The sequence below is a fragment of the Thermobia domestica genome, chromosome 7, assembly GCF_964235325.1.
Source record: "Thermobia domestica chromosome 7, izTheDome1.hap1.1, whole genome shotgun sequence".
Classification (NCBI taxonomy): Eukaryota; Metazoa; Arthropoda; class Insecta; order Zygentoma; family Lepismatidae; genus Thermobia; species Thermobia domestica.
Window position 1 is genome coordinate 56,949,209 of NC_137460.1, and position 22,358 is coordinate 56,971,566.

The following is a 22,358-nucleotide window of genomic DNA, read 5'->3' on the forward strand; positions in this document are numbered from 1 at the left end:
GCTTTTAATGGATTGTATAGTAATATACTAATGAAAATTATGAAACTTCTATGTCGGTAAACAATCTTTCTCTCCTCCCCACTGGTAAATCTGAAATGACACTACTATCTAGAGATTTCCTCTGACAGTAACCATTTTTCTGTTACTCTCTGTGTAAACTCTCTGTACTACTTAACATAATTGACAAAAACACTCTCATTCATTTAGTGTATTTCATTATTTCAGTACCAGTGACATTCTTAGCTGCTAACAGAACCCAGCTCAGTTCAAACCATTTATTACAATACCTATTACATTGTGTCAAAGTGAACAGGTATTGAGTTTCCTTTTCTTTTAGATACAGGGATTCATTCCAATATCATTCTTCGCAAACTTTGCTAATCGCAACAGAATGCAAAAGCACAAACACCAATTGTAACTGCTACGCCGATTATCGTAATTTAAAACGCAAATTTTGCATTGTGCTAGCTCAAACCGCTACGGTATGAAGATCATTGTCCATCATCACTTGTCCAGTCTCGAGTTAAAAACTTTTTCTTGACAGTACATAGACACATGTCTGCTTTGCTTGGTATCCACATACTCGTATTTTCATCTTTAAAAAACATTTTTAAGGCATTATGCAGTCGTTTAAAAGTATGATTAACGTCATACTAAAGGCCTGACTGCAGGAAACATGTTAGTCCAAGTCTTTAATATGGCACTAGTCACACGTCAGAACGACTTTGTATAAGGCCTTTAGTGTTTGTAGCCCACTACACAATGGGTCTCATCTTGGAACAAAAGGAAAGAGAAAGAAGGGATAGTTACAAATCTTCAATGCGCAGTTTCATTGGTTACTTAGCAAAATCGCTCACAGGTAACGGAGTAAAGGACAAACAAAATCACTTCATTATTCTGAATTTAAGGACAAAGGACCTCATTCCGATATGCATAACGATATGCGTAAGTAAATACCACAAAAATTTTACATTTTAGTTTATGATATTCGATAACATAAAAATTTGCGATATGCGGACAGTAACACATTTTGTCCTATCCAATAATCTATTCTTTGCAGTTTTTTGTTCCACAAATTCACCACCAAAATTTATTAATGCATATTTTGCGTTGCGCTCGTCAAATTTTCGAAGACTGACGTAGAAAGTAGATTATTCTCACGCTTACCAAATCAAGAAACTAAAAAAAATGTTCAATTCATATTTTGTTTCATTGGAGTGGGGAGGAATCCGAAGGTTAATGACAGCAGAAACAAGACTACGACATTGCATATATATTGTTCATTCCGAATTATTATTACCCACGTAACTAGGATATTAAAATATGGAAACAGCAGTTGTGTACAGAACCAGCAGTACTGTGAAATAGCGTGGTAAGATTTGTGGACACGTTATGATATCATGCATGAATAATAAACTTACGTATTTCTCAGCTGAACATCACGTCTCCAAAGTATTTCGCATGTTCAAGACAGCTATATTCCCCCAATTTTAACATTTTCTTTCGTTCCTCGCATTAAAAACAAATACGAGACTTTTTGATGAATGATTCAGACAGCTCTGGATATTCTGAATACGGATCAGAGTTGTTGAAGTTGTTTGATGTAACTAACTAATAATACTAATAATAAGCACAAAAAACGCAAAGTCTTCTTATGTAAGTGTTTTAAACCAAAACTAACTGTATACAGATTTGTTACGCACTTTCCTAGAACATTAATTTGCTTTATGGCTATAATAAATATGACAGTCACGTCGAACCCAACCGCCATGCAACCTTCAACTAATTTTTAAAAAGTCACGTACGCCAACTTCCGTGAAGAATGAACAAATAATGCTTCATCATCATTAAATATTTTGCCATCGCTAGCGGATCATTTGCTACAAACTCAGAAGTTCGATGCATTACGATGTTCTCAATAACCTTTTAGTATTCCCATAAGAGCAATTATCTGTTAGCGTTCATCAGTTGTAATGATTTCTTTCTATTTCATAGACACGTCAGCAGAGCCGTAGCTAAGGGGGGGGGGGGCAGCGGGGCGCCCGCCCCGGGCGCTGATAGCAAGGGGGCGCCGAACGAGCGAGGAGAAAGAAAAAGTGGTGTTGGACATGAGTAAAATACGATTCGCCCCCAGAAAGTATTGGCGCCCTATTAGATTAATATTGCTGTCGGTTATCAATGAAACACGGAGATTTCTTAAAAATATTCTTGCTCGCTTCGCTCGCAATCCAAAAGTTTAAATAAGTCATAAGTTTTTACTTATTACTTAAAGGGTTTATTATAGAGGATTTCTTAATAACATGTGGTATACAAGGTCCCGAATAATGACTTATAGTGTATGCAGGACAGTGGCGTATTTACGATTTTGTTTCGGGGGCTTTGCTAACTTTCGGGTGGGGCTTTGCCTGAAAATGTGAAAATTCTGCAAGCTATTTCATATACTTTACTATAATAAGTAAGATTTCGGGAGGGGGGTTAAGCCGGGAGGCCCCTTAAACACGCCACTGATGCAGGAGCATTTTTAAAATCAGAAAGAATCAAAGTCGTGTTCGGCATTTAATAGCGATGAGTTTGCTTAGTTCAAAACTTTTTTTTTTATCTACCCAATCGGATTAATCATGACGCACAGTGGGGCCAAAGCACTGAATTCTTGGCAAAAATAAGAATTCGCAATATGAAGCAGAAAATTGAAAGAAAACCAATTAGTTCGGTGTGTGCAGTGGCTACAATAATGTTATTTCGACATTATTTCATCAAAAGCATAGTGTTTTACATCATAAAAGGAAATAGGTCTATTCCTTATATTCGCGCCTAAATTATATATCAGATTATATGATTGGCATAAACAAACGCGTGGGCAATATGCTTTGATTTGGCAATTTACGATTGGCTTATATTCTTACGCATGAAAGGAAAAAGTGTATTTATTCATTTTACAACTGAAGAGTAATAAAATTGAAGAAAAGTTCTTGCTTCTCAAAATTATTTCAAACTTGTGGAGGATTCGTTATGACAATGAAGATGCAAGGACGCTTCAATACATAAAAATTATCTCATCACAAGTTCTCGATATGGATATATTATCAGATATATTAAACATTTTGGGCCATATGCAGAGTCCTACTGAAGTGTGATTGGTGCCATACTAAAGCGTTCGACTTACATATGCTTCCTGCAGAAGTCGAGCGTTTAGCATGAGCTAATCATTTGTCAAAACGACTCTGCATAAGACGGATTATGATTTATAAGCATCAGTAACTTGTTCAGTTTGTTTTATATATTGCATCGTGCATTACTTGAGTTCATTTCAGGGCTTGATTGGAACATTCTCAGTTGGAGCGAGCGGAGGCTCATTACAGTTGATTCCAATGTCACTTCTGTGCACGCATCACAAAAAAACACAATACTGAGTTGATCAACACCATTTTAATATGGTTCTACCTTATGGTCCATAGATTGTTTAGCATTGGCGTTTCAAAATGTCACCACCATTAATCAAATATATTTGACTAGAGTTTAGTCCTGTTGGTGAATGCCAGAGAAGTATGACTAGATGTTGGAAACAAGATGGGTCGTGGAGGCGAAACCCCCAACGAGGTCTGGAGGCAAAATTCTCAGAATCGACCTATATTCAACTTCGTCACTGCGTGCATGGGGATCACACGTCTAATAACCTAACACTTGCTCTCACATTCATCCCAGCTAAATTCAAAAGCAGCATTGCATCCAGAATGCGGTTTTCATCAAACATTTTAATGTGGTATACTTCCCAAAAGTGCAAATATGTGCAGGTTTTCTCTTTGCATACAGTAATAACAATGTTTCCACTACGGCATATTAAAAAATCACAGACATTCGTATTATGTCATACTTTCTACTAAAATGCCATTCTATCGTTTGACCATAGTTTATATGCTTTCAGTATCACAGCATTTTCCAAATATGATATTAAGTAGGAGATTATCATAGGGATATGATAATGATATTAGCATCATTGCAAATATGATTATTGACTACACATCACATCAACATTCTAAATATACAAAACTTTACATACATATCGGTCGTGTCACCGTGTTTACAAGCCACTGAATATCTACACGCAATGTAGGAATAGTCGCATTCAAAGTCAGTCCTATCTTCTGTCACTAAGCAGCGCCTCTCCGGCTTCGGCGGATAACCACATTTACACGTCCCATGAGTTCATTGTAAACTGCTATCACTTCTTTTCCTGCACACTATATTATGTGTACACTATTAAACTTTCATTATAACAAATCATATCAAGTCAATCTTTTACTTCATTTTTCGAGTTTTTGCTGAGAATTGCCTGGTTTGGGCCCAGTGTGCGATGGTGAGAATGAAGGTATGAAAGTGAGAAGAGTGAAGGGACATTCAAGCTACTGTTTGCGCGGGAATATTAAAAATAAAAGTAACGAAGGGGAACAATAACATTTTCGAACTTCAAGCAGTTGTAGAATAGCGGCTTACCCAACGAAGTTCGACTTTTTCAGACACTAGTCACTACCTATGATTTATTTTAAAATTCCATTGACATATCAAATGCTTCCAATTTGGAGGAATTTATTGGGTTCATTTTTTCATAAACTATTTGCATCGCAGTATATTATTTTGTGCATACGTGTTTAGTTGTGTGATGTTTTTATCTATCTACATACACACATTCTTTATATACCGTATGTACGTGTTAGTGTATTTTCATATGTTAATTAATAATAAGTACCTTAAATTCGGAACTTTCATTCATTAAGAAATTAAGTACTAAATAATTACTATAATTTCAGACATATGTAGTAGCCAAAGTATATTTTGGATTTTAAGTACAAACATTGAACATATTCTTCATCGATCAATATTTAGAAATTCACAAAGAAGGCCCCTTCTGAATTTCCATTACATTTCACAAAATTTTTTTTTACCGTAAAAAGATCGAAATTAAAATGCTATTGATGTCGTCACAAACAGAATAAAATTAAATAGTTTACAATTATTACTGGCAATTAATACTGTCACCCATTTCGAACGATTAAAAGAACATAGTCTAAATGTATTGAAATTTCATTTCTTATCGTTAGTACGAAACGTTGTAAATAGTAGTAACTTTTAGTAGTAATAGTAGTCTAGTAACCAAAGGTAGTTTTAACAAGTTTAACAAAAAAGTCCAAAATAACACTCTTGAAAACAGCTCTTATTTGCAAAAGGTACATAATGATCGCGTTTGGTTTTTGCAATGGTCTTTCCAAGAAGATTAAAAAAATTCAACATAGCATAACAACAATAACAACAAAAGCTGTTTTGCTTTTATATATATAATGATTGGTAAGTTGAGTGTAGGGGCGCCGAAATCTACTTCGCCCCGGGCGCCGAAATCTCTAGCTACGGCTCTGCACGTCAGAACTAAAATTAGTAGTATCCGACCTACATTTCAATTACATGTAAAGTAGATTTGCCACTTTTAGTGCGTTCTTAGTAATTCCATGATTTTACAATATACATGCTGGTGCAAAATTGGTTGAATGTAAAATCGTGAATATTTCCATTCAGTAATATACAGATGATGTTGAATGTCTTTTTATTTTTATAGATTGGTAATTCGTAATGATGGACATACTGACAAATGGGAAAAGTGGATCCTTAAGATTTTACTGGAAATTTGAGAATGAAGAAGCAGTGTGACCAATGTAGAGAAAAATAAACTTTACAAAAAGTAACTTTAACAACTGTTTATTTACCAGATGAGATAAATTTGAAATCTGTAAGTTTTACGTCCCACGCTTATGCCGGTTAGGCTAAAGGAGACGGTGATGATGAGAGATGAGTGAAATGGTGGAATGAAGAAAGTGGGAGGAAACGGGAAAACTCCGAGAAAACCCACGAGCACGGTGTTTGTCCACCACAAAGTCAACACGGCGCGAGCTGGGATAGAACCAGGGCCCCCAAGTACTGGAGGTGAACGCTCTACCACTGAGCCACCGCGCCCCCTAGAGATAAATTTGAATATGAAATGAAATTTCCAGTTTAAAGTCCCACGTTTACGCACGAGGCTAAGGCAGGGGTAAAAGTGAGGGGTACGTAAGGGGACGCCGTCCCCTCAACTCGAAAAAATATGTACCGCGTTCTCCAGTTCTTAAAAAAATGCAATAGGCAAAGATAGGCAAGGGGAACGGCGTGACGTCATGCCGCTACCTACCGTCCCCCTACCTTTTCAGATCCACTTTTACCCTTGGGCTAAGGGAAACTGTGATGATGATAACACTAATTAACAAATTTAAACTTTTTGTTTGTTACATGAGAAAAACCACCTGATCTTAAAGGAACTTTTTGCGCTGAATTCGAATATGCACTCGGTTTCTCTCCATCACATACAGTTTTCCCTAACAGAGGGATTTTCGGGAAATTCCCTAAAAAATTTCCCTTTTTCAGATATTTTATTCCCCTAGCTCCTGTCCCCTTACATATAGTAACATAGAAATTATACCTAAGTATATCTTGATTTATATTTAATAAACCCTAAAAGTTTCGTAAAAATCGCTTTGTTCTTTCTAGAGAAATAAATATATTTGTATGTATACTGTGTGCACTGTTTATTGCACCTGATAGTAATGCTTTCAGATCTCCTGAGTTGGGGTAAAAACGATTTGCTTTATTACTACAAACACAGACATAAAAATGAATATTTACAATAGTCAACAACACACTTGTATTGCTCTCTGTAAATTAGAAACGTGTATAAAAATAGAATGTACTTCCAACGTATATTTTTTTTAAACGTACAGTATATGTATATCTTAATACATATATACACAATTCTCCAAGTTTTTTCGTTTTGTTCATGAAATGGTTATCAATATTTGTTATCAAATGTAACAGAATGCAAAAGAAAGAAAGAATGGAATACAGACTCATTGTTGACAACAATGAACTAATGCAGTCTGAATTTTCCACTACGGTATCGTTTCCACCTACCCCCCGCGCATTTCTTTCTTTCTTGTGTTCTTGACACCTGGTGAGGGAGTTTTGTACATTTTTATATTGACGTGTGATTTAACACTACTTCACTTTCAAAGTTGTCTTTGCTGCTAAGAGTGCTTTCATGTTTGATCTTAACGGCATTATACCCAACTAAGACCAGAAGTTTAGTTTGTGATCAGTACAATGGCGTCAAGAGGACGGCGTTCGTGTGTTAACTCACCAAATAGTTTTTGTTATGTGTGTGGCCAGTTTGTAGTTAAAGGACAGTGTAGATCCATTACGCCATCGGTGAAACTAGCATATTATATATATTTCGGATGTCGTGTGGGAGATCAGGACAAAACTTGGGCACCCAACATAATTTGTGCGTCGTGCTACGTCACTTTACTTGCATGGGCCAAAGGGAAACGGAGGTTCATGAAATTTGCTGTACCAATGGTGTGGAGAGAACCCACCAACCATCTGGATGATTGTTATTTTTGTCTCACAGTAGTTAAGGGACATTCTAAAAAAAGCAAATACACAATAAGTTATCCCAACGTTAAATCCGCAATTAGACCTATTCCGCACGGGGATGAACTTCCACTTCCCGAGCCCCCTACCAACTGGGAAGAGATATGGCCAAAAGACTCTGATGATGATCATGACCTTGATGAACCATCGACATCAACATGTACATCCAAGGATCCAACGTTCATCCCTGACTGTGTTCGCGAGCCACATTTCATCTGGCAATGTGAACTTAATGACCTAGCCCGTGATTTGCACCTGACAAAACAAGAGGCGAAACTTCTGGGATCAAGGCTCCAGCAGTGGAACTTATTGGATGCAGAAACGAACATATCAGTGTACAGGAAAAGGCATGTTCAATTTTCAAGCTATTTCTCAATGCAAGATAATGTGTGCGTATGTACGGATATAAATGGGTTGATGGCGGAGCTAGGAATTCCTTACGTTCCAGAAGAATGGAGGTTATTTATCGACGCGTCAAAGGTCAGCCTTAAAGCTGTCCTTTTACATAATGGAAATAAAAAACCTTCTATACCACTTGCGCATTCAGTGAAGATTAAGGAATCCTATGACACCATGTCAACTTTGCTAAATCTTATAAATTACAAGGACCATTGTTGGCAAATATGTTGTGATCTCAAGGTAGTTGGTATTTTATTAGGACTGCAGTGCGGTTACACGAAGTACCAATGTTTTTTTTATGTTTATGGGATAGCCGAGCTGATGACAAACATTATGAAGTGAAGGAATGGGAACCTAGAGTGAATTACGTACCTGGAGAATGCAACGTCAAATACGCTCCTTTGGTAGATCCTAATAAGATATTACTACCGCCACTTCATATCAAGTTAGGACTTATGAAAAACTTTGTCAAAGCCATGGACACATCTGGTGAAGGTTTCAAGTATTTGCGAGATAAGTTCCCTAACCTGAGTGATGCTAAGATTTCAGCGGGAGTGTTTATTGGTCCCCAAATTAGGAAATTAATGCTTGATGATAGCTTTGACAGCAAGTTAAACAGTGCTGAGCTAGCTGCCTGAACAGCATTTAAGTGTGTTGTGCGCAACTTTCTGGGCAATAACAAAGCTGAGAGTTACACAGAAATCGTACAGGACATGATACAGAAATACAAAGAGTTGGGTTGTAGGATGTCTTTAAAAATCCACTTTTTGCACTCCCACCTCAGCTTCTTTCCTGCTAACCTAGGTGCTCTCAGCGACGAACAGGGGGAAAGATTCCACCAAGATATAATGGCAACGGAGAAAAGGTACCAGGTACGATGGGATCCTTCAATGATTGGGGGCTATTGTTGGGGTCTTGTTAGAGAATGCAACATTTCTTACAAAAGAGAAAGTAGTGTACGTTTTTGTAACCCAATGGAAGTTTCATATATTGTGATAGTTTTGATTGTCTTTCCATGACCTTTTCGTACATTTGTATTATTGTTTATTGTAAATTGTCACACTTGTAAATTATATTGTATTATATTTTATATATGTGTTTGTGGTAATAAAGCAAAACGTTTTACCTCAACTTAAGAGATCTGAAAGCATTACTATAAGGTGCAATAAACAGTACACACAGTATACATACAAACATATATATTTCTCTAGAAAGAATAAAGCGATTATTACGAAACTTGGAGGGTTTGTTAAATATGAATCAAAGTATACTTAGGTATAATTTCTATGTTAGTATATGCAAGGGGACAAGATCTTGGGGTATAAAATAAACGAAAAGGGAAATTTTTGAGGGATTTTCCCGAAAATCCCTCTGTTACGGGAAAATCGTACGTGATGAAGAAAAACCGAGTGCATATTCGAATTCAGCGCAAAAAGTTCCTTTAAGAACAGGTATTTCCTTTTATGTAACAAAACCTTTGTTAACTAGTGTAATGGATAAAATGGTGGCGTGAAGAAAGTGGGAGAAAACGAGAGAACCTCGAGTAAGCCCGTGCACAATGTGCTTATTCGCTACGAATTTCATTAGGCGCGAGCGAAATCTGGACATCTAAGATGTGTTACCACTGAACAAAATGAGATGTCGGTAGTGTTGGGAGTTTGAGGACAACCTACAAAAAACCATCAGACGAGCGTTTGTTGAGTTGGACAACACAAGATGGCATTTGATCATCTCGTGAAAGAAATACATAAAAAAAAAAAAAAAAAAAAAAAAAAAAAAAACTTGGAGACCTATACTCCGAAACTTCTGCAACACCTGACAGGATTAACCAAACTGTCGTCTGCAGTTCTATATATTCTGTTGAATGAGGTTTGCAGCTCAGAACATCCTATACAAGATTATTTGGTTGGATAAAGCTTAAAATAGATTCACTGCTTAGAATATTAAAGATGCCACTGAGTTCAGTGTTGTTAAATCGTTTTATATAGTCCACTCTATGTTTAAAAATCACTGGTTTATTTTACAGTACGAGAAGATGATTAAAGAAAACGAAATCTTTCAGTTTAACATCCCATGATTATGCTCTTTAGACTAAAGAAGACGATAATTATGGCAAGTGAATAGAATTATGGAATAATTGGTGGAATGAGAATGTAAGAGAACCTCGAGGAAACCCACGGACATGTCCACCATAAACTTACTGGGCCGGGAAGCGTACCAGAGATGCCACACACACACAGGTAAGCGGTTTACCACTGAGATACCGTGCTTCCCTAAGACAAATAAACATGAAATTATATGTAGGCCTACATGAAATACTCAAAACACTATCACGATTAAGACATATCACACCGCAAATCAAATAAATGACTGTTAGAGCTCGACTAGTGGATATCGTTAATCAATTATAAAACTCTGCAGTACTGCTGATATTTCAGCTGCTTCCGGGTCTACGATGCGAGACCCAGAGCCGGATAAATGTCTTGACCTATGATCCGTTCCGTAAATGTCTTCTTCATAAATGGGCTTTTTATCGACGAAAAACTGAACGAAGTGGTGATTTACAGCCTCATCTAAATTGAACGTTATACCATATTAGGAGTTTTCAAAAGACTAGGACAAGTAGAAATATCAGGAGTGTGTGAGAACATCCTATCCAAGCTCCAAGATTTTTTTTTTCTTTAATGGGAATCGAACTTTTTCTCCCGCCTTGTATATTACAGAATAAATTTATTGAACTAGAAATTTCACATGTGGATCTTTCTGCACAACAGATTGTTTTTAATAGGGGACAGTTGTATAAAACGGGGACGGCGGTTCAAACGGGGACATTGTGTTTCTAATATGATTGCCGCTGCTTACAGCGGCAAGGCTATGCATTATTGTTCAAGACAACGATTACACCATTTTGGGCAGGAATAAAAACATCACTGTACAGTTAGTGTGGATGTGTATTGCTTGGATGTTTTTGGCGAAGTATTTTTCGATGTGTCGCCGTTCTACTATGTGACTTACTCCCTGATTACACGTAGAAATAAATTTGGTAAATACACTAATGTATTCATTTGATTTAAGCTATTGTTTACACTTTCATTATTGGGTTATATAACCTATGAGCATAGGGAAGCCATGTTTTTCCATGTATGTCACATTCTGCCAAAACGGGGACATAGAAGTTAGTACAAATTGGGGACGTCCCCATTTTAGACAACATGCAACATCATTACAATTTACTTGTAGTTAACGTATTACAGTCCTCTTGAGACTGCGTATTACAGTCCAGCACATACTAATACTAGAAGAAAGTCTTTTTGGCCTGACATTAACCGATTTACATTCTCTTGCGTTCGAGTTAACTGAAACTAACCGTATTTCCCACTCGTTTAACAGGGACAAGCAGATTGCTGGAAAACACTGGCTTACGGTTTTCTCTAAGGCACCCTAATCTTTCTTCGCGTGATCCTGAGAAGACATCTATGGTTAGGGCAAAGCGATTTAATCGCGAAACTCTCAAAAAGTTTTTGATATATTGGAGTCTTTTTATGAACAATATCATTTCTCTCCGAATGATATTTATAATGTTAACGAGACAGGCATCATGATGGTACCCAATAAGCCGTCTAAGGTGCTTGCGCTCTGTGAAAAAAAAAAAAAAAAAGTAGGTGCTTTGACATCATCTGAAAAAGGGGTTTTAGTGACTACAAAAATATGTATAAACGCGACTAGTAATTTTGTACCTGCCATGTTTGTTTTCCCCAGGAAAAGGGAAAATCATATGTTGATGGATGATGCACCTCTTGGTTTATTTGTTGTGTACCACGAGAGTGGCTGGATAAATAAGGAAAATTTTTGGTTTGGTTTAATAAATATTTAGAGTTCGCAAATCCTACTTCTGAGAAACCTGTGCTGCTGCTATTAGACGGTCACAATTAACATGTCAAGAGCTTATAACTGATCAAATCTAGCAAAGAAAAGGAATGTAATTTTGTTCTGCTTTCCACTACACATCCCACAGATTACAACCTCTGGATGTTAGTTTCATGGCACCTCTAAGTAACCACTATTCTGGAGAAGTAAGGAAATGGTTGATAAATCATCCTGGCCGGAAAGTAACCATTTATCAAGTCGGGAAACTCTTCAATGTAGCTTTTGTAAACCAGCTTCAGTGCAAACAGCAGTAAATTGCTTTAAGAAAACTGGAATATACCCCTTAAACAGAGATGCACTTACTGATCACTTACTCACTCTATCTGAGAAGACCGAAAGACCATGCGGATCGACAACAACTGCTGAGCTTTGTCAACTTTCTACCTCTGTGCCCATTTGTGTCCTGCCACCAGCTGCAGAACTATCTCAACACTCCACGTACGCGGCTGCCACTTCTCCAACATAAAAATGTTAAACCTACTCAACCTTCAATATCTGGGATTAATTGGGATCCGGTGGATTTTTTTTAAAAAAAGTTTTCGCATTTCATCAAAATTGCTCATACCTGTCTTGTGTGATAAGGGTTATACTCTTAGAGATCCGAAATCAAAGAAAATTAATCTCAAGACGAAAACAATACTATCTTCATCGTCGGAAGAGGAAGAAAATTCTGATGTGGCTTGTGTTTTTTGCAACGGACTCTATAGTCATTCAAAAGCAAAAAAAGGATGGATTAGGTGTTCTGGCTGCAATGGGTGGGCACACGATGCCTGTTGTAACGTGGACGAAAAGGATAATATATCTGTTTGTGACTTTTGTAGCACGTAAAGTTTAAATTGTTGCTTACTAGACAAAAGTATTTTATTTCTAATTAGTTTTATTTAGTACGAAAATCTCATTTTTATTTGTTTTTTGATTAATTATAAACAAGATATTTGTAAACTAGATATTTGTAAATTAGATGCGTGTATAAGATATAAACAAGTTGTAAACATGATGTAAAAAGTATTAAGCAAGATATTTGTAAGTTTTGAAAGTATTTGGTAAGTTTTTAAAGGCAACCCCATTTTACCCGACTAGTAGTATAAAACGGGGACTTTCATCCTTTTTCAGTTTCCCTTATTTTTTGTTAAAATAAACGTTCTTATGATACATAACGGCCTGTTTCATAGTAGCCAACATTCCACTGAATGTTTTGATTTACATCTAGCAATTTTATCATAGATAGTTTTGGTTTTATGTACTAAAATATATAAGGGTCCCCATTTTGTACAACTTTCCCCTATACTTCTCCTTTTTCGTGACATGCGCCATGCCTTTTCCAACAGCCCAATACACACGTCTTGGGACCATGTATTGTTATTATTTGTGAGCATTGAGTCTAGTTCACTGCTTTCTACCGGAGAAGTATAAATTAGGGCTGTTCCGATAATCGAGTAATCGATAACAATTCGATAAAATTTCAAAACCGTTTCATCGATAAAGAATTTTAATTTTATCGAATTATCGAACTTTCGAGACTCCCGAAATGTTTGAGACTCTCGAAATGTTCGAGACTCTCGAACTATTCGAGAATCTCGAATTGTTTGAAAGCAGAAAATACAGAAATATATCAATATGATCGCATTTGTCGAGTCGCTTGAATATTTACAAAAGTTCGGGATTATCGGAGTGTTCGAAAGAAACGATGTATTCGAGGTTATCATAGTTGTATATAATATGTATTGCACTGTATGTATTGCATATATGCAGTGTTCATTTTAAAACTTCTCTCCTTAGCAATGTAGTGAAGGAAAAGTATTTTCCCCACAGATCTGTACAAGGTTTAAGCAGTCTGTCAGAAGAGAGAAAGAGGAAGAGAAAACATGCATCACCCGAATGGAGGATTGCGCCAATAACGGGGAAGGCAGAAAAATAATTTTACATGTGATTTCGACAAATACAACTTTGCAATAACTTGCGCCAATAACGGGGAAGGCAGAAAAATAATTTTACATGTGATTTCGACAAATACAACTTTGCAATAACTTATCAGATGAAAAAAGTTGTTTGACTAGTTTGGCTGCAAGAAGAAATCATTGGAGAGGTGAAGGAACCGAACTGTTCATCACTACTTTTGATAATACCCGAAACTTCGATAATATTCGAAATTTCGATAATACCCGAAACTTCGATAATACTCGAAATTTCGATAATACCCGAAAGTTCGATAATTTCAAATACTCGAACGGTTTCGAGTAACCGATGACAACTCGATAAATTTTCACTCTCGAAGTTCGATAGGTCTTCAGGGTTATCGAACACCCCTAGTATAAATTAGTGTGTGTGGGAGTGTCCCTGTAAAGAAATAATAATTACTTTGGGGGGTACCTTCTTTGTGACCTCTATTTTCTAATTAAAAAGAATAAGAACCCTCCAATTCAGAACAAAATAATAAGAGAAAGAAACTATTCACCCTCTTCCCTGTTGATACAATTGTCCAGAATAGTTACTTACATAAATCGCCTAGAACCTCCATAGGTCAACAGACAAGAAATTTAAACTAATATTACAAAAGATTTAAACTAATATTCTATTGTGCTTCTTCATCGTGAAGTGGTTAACACACGTCAAGGTCCTGGAATCGATCGCATGCTTAACACAAAAAACATGAATAGTTTGGATCCTATTTTAAGCAGTAAATTCACTCTTACAAGGAACCCTAGGTGTCTATCAGAGCCCGATTTTTATAAAACTTTGTATATAAATAGAGTACCTCGGGAAACACGCACAGCCAAAATTGTATCTGCAGAGTCCAAGACGTTGGAACACTAGAGCTCGAGATAGATCAAATGTGGAACGTCAGTACATTAATGATATGGTGAGAACATGCAAGTTTTTCTTTAAAACTCGTCATTGTAACCACACGAAATGAGCATACATAGATACGAGATGGTAGATATGATCTGTTAAAAGTGATGAAAAGAATATCCGCCATCTTGAAAAAGGCCATGTTGAAACTGGTGCGATTGGTATAAATGAGAAGAAGGTCATGCGATGCATCAATTTGAACATAAATATACACAAAAAACAGTTGGTGAAGTTTGTTGTGGGATTACATTATTTGTGTGCTTGTGGTAGAGTGGTTTAGGTACAAGATCAGCAAAGTGTATCTCATGACGCTCGAGCAGATGCAGGTTATGGTGCGCTATGAGTGGGATCAGTACAACTAGAAAAACAGAGCAAAATATAATTTTAGCACTATATGATTTGTGTCAGAGTCAACATATAATTGATATGGATGTGCTGATACAACGGGTTCTTCATAATAATGCCATGGTTAGCATTAATTTGTAACTGTTTATTATATTTCCATTAATTCAAACAGAAATGGGAACGCCAATCATTCACTCATAGCGCTCCGTACCCTCCATTTGTTCGAGTGTCATGAGATACCTTTGCTCATTTTGTACATAAACCACTCTGCCAGAAGCACAGAAATTATGTAATCCCACAACAGACTTCACCAACGGGTTTTTGCGTCTATTTACATTCAAATTAAAGCATCGCATGACCCTCTTCTCATTTACAGCAATCGCACCAGTTTCAACATGACCTCTTTCAAGATGGCGGATATTCTTTTCATCACTTTTAACAGACCATATTTACCATCTCATATCCATGTATGTACATTTCGTGTGGTTACAATGACGAGTTTCAAAGAAAAACGTGCATTTTCTCACCATGTCCTTAATGTACTGACCTTCCGCATTTGATCTTTCTCGAGCCCTAGTGTCCCGACGTCTTGGACTCTGCAGCTACGATTTTGGCTGTGCGTGTTTCCCGAGGTACTCTATCTATATATAAAGTTTCATGAAAATCGGGCTCTGATAGATACCTATGGTTCACTGTTAGATAGCTTCAGTCCTGAATGTTAACATTGGAATTTTTAAAGCGTAAATTATAGACTTTCAATCAAGCATCATCCCTATTTAACTTAGGATCATGGTTCGTACCTAATTCCTTCAGAATAGAACATTTCAAACGGTACCATTCACATTTCCCTCTCATGTCCCTGAGGCGAGGAATTTTTAGAAATCGGGATTTTTTTCTGAATATTTTCTTTTCAAATTTGAGCCCTTCTGGACCCCCTGTTTTAACACACAAATCTCAAAATCAACTAAAAAATAGTAAGTGGTGTATTAAATGTGTATCAAATTTCAAGCCTCTGCTTTGAATAGTAAGGGTGGGAAAAAAAATATTTACCAATGAGATCCACAGACCCGACAGAAAAAAAAACAAAAAAAAAAATGGGTAGACCCTACAATATAAAAATTTTCTGATATATCCCTGTTTAATACATCATTCTCGTCAGAATAGAACAGACTTTCAAACATTACCATTCACATGTTTCCATAATGTATCTGAGGGGGGAAATTCGCGAAAAAGGGATTTTTTGTTAAAATATCCCTTTTTATCCCTCTGGACACCCAGATCTGAAAAATACTAAGGAATGCACTGAATGTGTGTACAAAATTTCAATCTTCTAGGCGCAAAAGTAAGCCCGCCAAAAAATAGTATCACTACAATACCCCAGATTCCCGTATAAAACAGGATCTTAGGTAAAAATTCCCTGAGACATCCCTATTTATCCTATGGTTCATATACCATTCTCTTAAGAATAGAACAGTCTTTCAAAACGGTACCATTCACATGTCTCCACCATGTATATGAGGCGGGAAAATCGCGAAAAAGTAATTTTTTTGTTAAAAAGTATCCCGTTTTTAAACCTTTCCCCCCTCTGGAGATCTGAAAAATCTAAAAAAATACTAAGAGGTGCACTGAATCTGTGCGCAAAATTTCGATCTAGTTGCAATAGTAAGTCCGCCAAAAAATAAATATAGGCCTAAAATTATTTTCTGTAAGTTATGACGTCATCACCTACATCTCGACGCAGAAAGGCGTGAAACCATACATAATATGTTCTAAATGTCTCCTTGCTTTTTAAAAAAATTAAAAAATGTTATTGGTTCTTTTTTATTCCGAACAATGAAAAAACTACCCAATATACTAAAAATAGTACATATAACTTAAAAGGGTTAAAGCCTAATTAACCAATCAAACTACCATACAATACTGTCACACCAGTAGCCCTACGTCTTTCAAATCGGACAATAGTGAATTTCCAATAGTGCGACGTGGCTGAATAGCCAATTGAGCAAGTTGTTTTAGTACGGTCCTACCTGGAACACAACTTTCTGTTGGCTACACATAGAAGTCGAAAGCAACAAACTCAACCGACGCTTGTATGAAAATCCGCCCCCAAAACTGCGTCCTCCACCGTCTGAGGTCAACTTTCGCACAGTTCTTGGATCCCACACCCATAACAGTTATTAGGAGTCGTCCCATATCAGTCTTCGCAAAAAAACTGTGGACACTAACACAACGTTAAAAAATTATTAAAACTGATATGTCGACTAATTGCATATTTTGCGTTGCGTTGACGCAAACCAAAGCGGAACATAGCCCTTTGTCTTTCGAGGTGAGGAACTGCACTATAGCTTCTGCCTCCTCTTGATTGTTGAATCATTGTATGCAGACGAAATATGCCATGGGTTGGAATAAGTAAGGTTAGTTTTAGACGGAAGCATTTCTCGTAGCAAAAATCGTATCATCGATATCCTACCGTGTAAAGTAGTAAATGCTATAGCATTTTACATGCCATGGCATTTCTTGTCGATAGAACCTGCTCCATTTTGTAGCATTTTCCCCAGCATTTCTGGTGCGATTGCAGCACCGTAATGTCTTAAAAGGAAGTGAAAGATTTTGTGCCAAATATCCATGCTCTTGTTTTGTATGGGAAATTTAGTTGTATTAAAGAAAACTGAGCTGAGTAGGGATGCTATTACTATGCTGATCGAAAAATATGAGTACCATCCTTGTTGTAGAAAGAACTTTCCGAAGGCTTCATTATCCATACGCAGGGAGTTCTTGAATGTAATAGGATCCTTAGGTTTCAGTTCTTTCTCTACCATACAAAGAACTGAAATATTATCATCCCTCCGCAACAACAAATTCTTTATCCACATATTTCTTTGCAGTTTTCGGTTTTTTAATATAACCGGCGAAAACTGTTGTTACAACCACTATAGCTTTAGCTACTTCACGCTTTAATTTCGGAGCCATAATTGTACTCTTCTACAGTGATTTATTTGCTACGTTGGATCAGGATGCTTATCAAAGCCCTACTGTGTAAAAGCACCATATACTTTCGATGCTATAGAATATACGAGATTTTTGGCAGCACATTGCTATAATAAATGCTTACGTCTAAAACTAGCCTAATAATCCGAAGCCTAGCATGCGAAGTCCGGACTATCTGGTGGAAATGGCATCAGTTCAATTGAAGGGCTTGATGGAAGAAGGAACAATCAAACTCCTCCATGAAAAATGAGTTTTGTGTGCTATTCCTTAGCCCGCCCTCTCTCTTCCTTCCTATCAATCCGCCACCTTATATCCACAGAAGTAACAAGGAAGGTTGGAAGAGAGTATTAAGCGGGAATCTTGCTTCTTTAGCTCTCTAGGGGTATGTCAAAGTAATAAACAAGTAAAGAAAAAAAAAAAAAAAGAAGCCAAGATTCATAGATTATGGGAGGAATGCCTCCCCCTTCGTCGCTTCTCCAGCCTATCAAGGAAAAAATTTATAAACATAAACTAAGGTCGACAAAAGAGTATCAGCTTAAATAAAAACCTGAAATTGCCCTGGAATAACTCTTTATTGACTAGTTAAAATATCTGTACCATGAGGTTACTCGCTCTGTAACCGCAAGCTCTCCTAAAGGCAGAGACCTCCACTATTAGGCCTGCTGTCTCCTAACAAGTTCCTCTAATTTCTCTAAAGAACCTTAAATTATTATTATGGACTCGAACAGGAACTCAAGCCTCGCTCCAGCCTTCGTGAATTCCCGAGCCCTTAAAATCATCCGAGAACCTCATTAAAATTCTCATCCCGGCAAGCACCGAAAAGGTAACTGCCCAAGTCGTTCTCTCAGACAGAACCAGTGCCAGCATTAAAATCTAAAGAGAAACCCTCATTTTGGGCTACTCTGGCCTATGTCCCTAAAAAAAATAATGATCTAGCTATTGTTTACGAAGTCGCAGGCTTCATCACTTAGAAACCTGCTCAAAACTATCAGGAGCAGCTCATTCCGCCCGCTCCGTCCAAAAATTCTTAAAGTAAAAAAAAAAGAGAACTTTATTCACCTATGTCTGGACATAGAGACAACCCTCTTACCGGAACAAGAGAGTCCCCGAAGAAAATCATAGAAGTGAATCCTGGAAGAAGGGGTGGGTTGACTTATATAGTCTCAAGCCTCTCGCCAAGTGGTCAGCCTTCCACACAATTTCCCCCTTCTTCCCTGTAAAAAAAAAAACGAAAAATAGAAAGTGAAGCTTCCCACGGCGTATAGGGGAGTCAAGTCCAGAGCTCATTTTGTAACTTTCTAAAACTGCTAAAATAAAAAAAAATGTTAGAGGCATAACAAGAATTCATTTACACAAGATTCTTAACATTTTAAAATATATAAAAACAAAGCAAGAAATTAGCACTATATACATAAGTACCTTGGCCAAGGATTTTTCATACCACTAAAACAATACTAAAATTATATTAAATACTAATTTAATTACAAAAATATTTACAAATGAAACAGCTATGCACCAAAGGTGCTATAGCATGTGGCTGAAATATACGCAAGTGTCATGTAGTTACTTGCTGAAGTAAATGCATTGTGGGATATGTAATATGGGATATGTATCTATTCCTACAAACTAAAGTACTTATGTTACTTAGATTATTTTCTACATCAAAAACTACTTGAACTGCATTTCTCTCCAAACCACAAAGTTATGGGATAGGCCCTTCTTCCACTGACCCCTTCAATTATTACACATTTCTGATGTTCATTCGTAGTCGTTCGAGATTTATGAGATGTAGCATTGTCTTGCTGAAGAGTGGTTTGCTTATTTTCCAATGAAGTGTGTTTTTGACACAAATTACTACATCTACTCAGGTTGGCACTGATGGTTTGACTGTCCAGATCAAACTCGTGCTAGAGCTCCTTCGTGGCCTTTGGAGACCCGGGTTCGATTCCCGGCGGGAGCTCATGTGGTTTGGATTCCACGTTAAACAGAAAGGTTCCATCTCATATAGCCTCGCTGTTGAAAGGAAAAACTCAAAATCAACTCAACTCAAACTCGTACTAAATTATCAACTCTTATCAGATGCAGAGACAACTAGTATTTGAAATAGCAGTGTTTGCCGATAGATGCCGGTACCTAATCCTTATTTAATCACAGCTTATTCAAGTTAGGAGTAGTACTGTTCGAATACAGGATGTTTCTAAATGATTCTTGGGTTTTTAATTAAATAATACAGAAATGAAACATACCTTAAAAGGATAACAGCTTTCCTCTCTTTGCAAATGGCATTTCGTTAACTCTGCAGTAGTTGCAAACTTGGCGACGAAATCTTTAGTTTTCTGTAGGAATTCGCAAGGAGTAACTTAGCAAGTGGTGTGCAACACGCTTTTCGGCAGGAAAATGGATATGATCCCCCATCGGATAACATCCGGACGTGTTACAATTAATACTGGATGCCTGTGCAAGAGAAAGAGCTTTCGATGAAATCCCAGAAATCTGTAAGCCGGGTGCGCCAAGAACTGGTAATACGAATAACTGTGTGAAGGGTGTCCTGAAAGAATTAGGCTGTCCAGTCTGCAACTCTTACAGGCCCGAAAGTCTGAAGATGTGACCCATGCCAACTTCTGTGAACAGGTGCTGAATGAAAGGATTTTTTAGTCGTATAATTTTAAGTAATGAAATCTCATTTCATTTTAGTAGGACAGTGAATACTCATAATATACGTGTTTTGGGTGTCTGAAAATCCACATGAAACGGCGCAGCACTTGAGAAATTTGCGAAAAATGAGTTTTTTTGTAATATAAAAAAGGTATAGATTTCCTTTTTAAAACACGATCAATGGTACTGGATACGTTCCAACAATGGTCCTACACTCACGTGGATCGTTAAAAATCTAGCCAGAAGACGACGCACCCCCTCACTCTCATCATGAAATATGGAATTGTTTGAGTGCCGTACAGGGAGTCCATGTCCTGCAGGAAACTAAAACTCCAAAACTTCAAAACCGTTACGTTTAAGTGTATGAATTTTTGGAGTTAGAAGAAGGGAAGTTTAAAATTTTGTTCTGGCCACAATGCTCGATGACGTTTGCACTGGTAATCACGTGACTTAAGATGGCGTCCATTAAACAAAAGGCACGATGTGTTTTGTGGTTTGCGGAATTAAAATCTTGCGTTTCAGTGCGGAGAAAGTTCCAAACAACGTATGGGAAAACACCCCCAGCAGGAACAAGTATCAACAGTTGGTACAAGAATTCAAAGAAACGGGAAGTGTGTCAGATTTACCACGCAGTGGAAGGCCAGGAACGAGTGACGATGTGATTAACACGTTACAGGACAGCGTAGCCAGGAGTCCAATGAAGTCGTTTAAACGTAGGTCATTGGAACTGGGAATACCGAAGTCAACGTTACACAAGATCGTACGCAAGAATTTGAAGGTCGGGCCCTATAATTTAAAATTTGTGGACGAGCTGATAGAAGATTGTGACATGAGAATGGATTACATGATTCAATGCTTACCCGCTTACAAGATGGTGACGACCTGTCTCGATTTCTGTTTACTGATGAAGCCACATTTCATGTGTCGGGAATGGGGATGGTGGTGGAAAATACACATGCCTTCGAGAAACACAAGCGGGGTAGTTCCAAAATCAATGTGTGGTGTGCTGTTTCAATGGACCACATTATCGGTCCCTTTTTTTTTTTTCGAGGAAGAGATGGTAAATGGTAACAATTATCTGAAAATGCTACAGTCATTCCTTTTGCCAGAACTTACTAGGTTAGGCATTCTTAATGAGGTCCACATGCAACAAGATGGGGCACTGCCGCACTATGACCTTCAAGTTCGACAGTTTCTTAACGAAGAATTTAAGGAGAGATGGATTAGCCGAAGAGGACCCACACCTTGGCCTGCAAGATCACCAGATTTGTCCCTTGTGATTACTGGCTGTGGGGACACGAAGACCAAGGTGTATTCGCAGAAGCCAGCTAATCTGCACAATCTCAAGAACAAAATAACTGTGATTTTGAACATTCCACACGAATACCGCCAACACGCAACTCTTGGTTTCCCAAAAAGACTGCAAGTGTGTTTGGGCGTGAATGGTGCACAATTGGAGGTTTGGCGATGAACCTTAACTAGCTGAAACAAAACTTTGAACCTTTCTGTACGTACACCAAAAAGTATTTGTTACATTACGTATTTTCCAAGTTCTAGAGTTTTACTTTTCTGCAGGACTTTATGGACTCCCTTTATTTCCCCAATGATGGGTCAGTCGTCATTGTGAGGATGATGTGGTTCTTCTGCAATGGCCGACTTCAACCCCGTGGATTTGTTTTTGTAGGAGT